Raw genomic sequence first — 1,094 nt, 5'->3', positions numbered from 1 at the left:
ACCCTGTCACAGCCAAAGAAGTAGTCTTGTCTGAGAAGCCACTGATCTCTGAGGAGACAGATCTTATTGAGCCAACTCTGCTGGATGAGCTAATCTGCCACATTGGATCTTTGGCTTCGGTGTACCATAAGCCTCCCAATGCTTTTGTGGAAGGAAGTCATGGAATCCATCGCAAACACTTGCCAATACATCATGGGAGCACTGATGCAGGTGACAGCCCTGTTGGCACCACCACAGCCACGACCCTGGAACAGCCTCAGGTTATCCCCTCCCAAGGTGACCTTCTAGGAGACCTCTTAAACCTTGACCTCGGTCCCCCAGTCAATGTGCCACAGGTGTCCTCCATGCAGATGGGAGCAGTGGATCTCTTGGGAGGAGGACTAGATAGTCTGCTTGGCAGTGACCTTGGCGGGGGCATTGGAGGAAGTACGGCAGTGGGACAGTCCTTCATCCCCTCATCAGTATCTGCAACCTTTGCTCCTTCACCTACTCCTGCTGTGGTCAGCAGTGGTCTGAATGACCTGTTTGAACTCTCCACGGGAATAAGCATGGCACCTGGTGGATATGTGGCTCCTAAGGCTCTCTGGCTGCCTGCAGTAAAAGCTAAAGGCTTGGAGATTTCCGGAACATTTACTCACCGCCAGGGGCACATCTATATGGAAATGAACTTCACCAACAAAGCTCTGCAGCACATGACAGACTTTGCAATCCAGTTTAACAAGAATAGCTTTGGTGTCAGCCCCAGCACTCCTCTGGCCATCCATACACCGCTCATGCCAAACCAGAGCATTCATGTCTCCCTGCCTCTCAACACCTTGGGCCCAGTCATGAAGATGGAACCTCTGAATAACCTGCAGGTGGCTGTGAAAAACAATACTGATGTCTTTTACTTCAGCTGCCTCATCCCACTCAATGTGCTTTTTGTAGAAGATGGCAAAATGGAGCGCCAGGTCTTCCTTGCCACATGGAAGGATATTCCCAATGAAAATGAACTTCAGTTTCAGATTAAGGAATGTCATTTAAATGCTGACACTGTTTCCAGCAAATTGCAAAACAACAGTGTTTATACTATTGCCAAGAGGAATGTGGAAGGG

The 1,094-nt window shown here is 49.4% G+C and overlaps 1 pseudogene; it reads left to right on the top strand.

The window, feature by feature from the left end:
- Window positions 1–5: 5 nt before the first annotated feature.
- Window positions 6–1,091, top strand: LOC145719300 (AP-1 complex subunit beta-1 pseudogene; annotated as a pseudogene).
- The last annotated feature ends 3 nt before the right edge of the window (window positions 1,092–1,094 follow it).

Source organism: Leptonychotes weddellii, unplaced genomic scaffold (genome assembly GCF_054177405.1).
Source record: "Leptonychotes weddellii isolate Sample4059 unplaced genomic scaffold, ASM5417740v2 HiC_scaffold_37469, whole genome shotgun sequence".
NCBI classification, from domain to species: Eukaryota; Metazoa; Chordata; class Mammalia; order Carnivora; family Phocidae; genus Leptonychotes; species Leptonychotes weddellii.
Note: the sequence above shows the minus strand (reverse complement) of the source record. Positions and strands in the feature narration are given on the sequence as shown.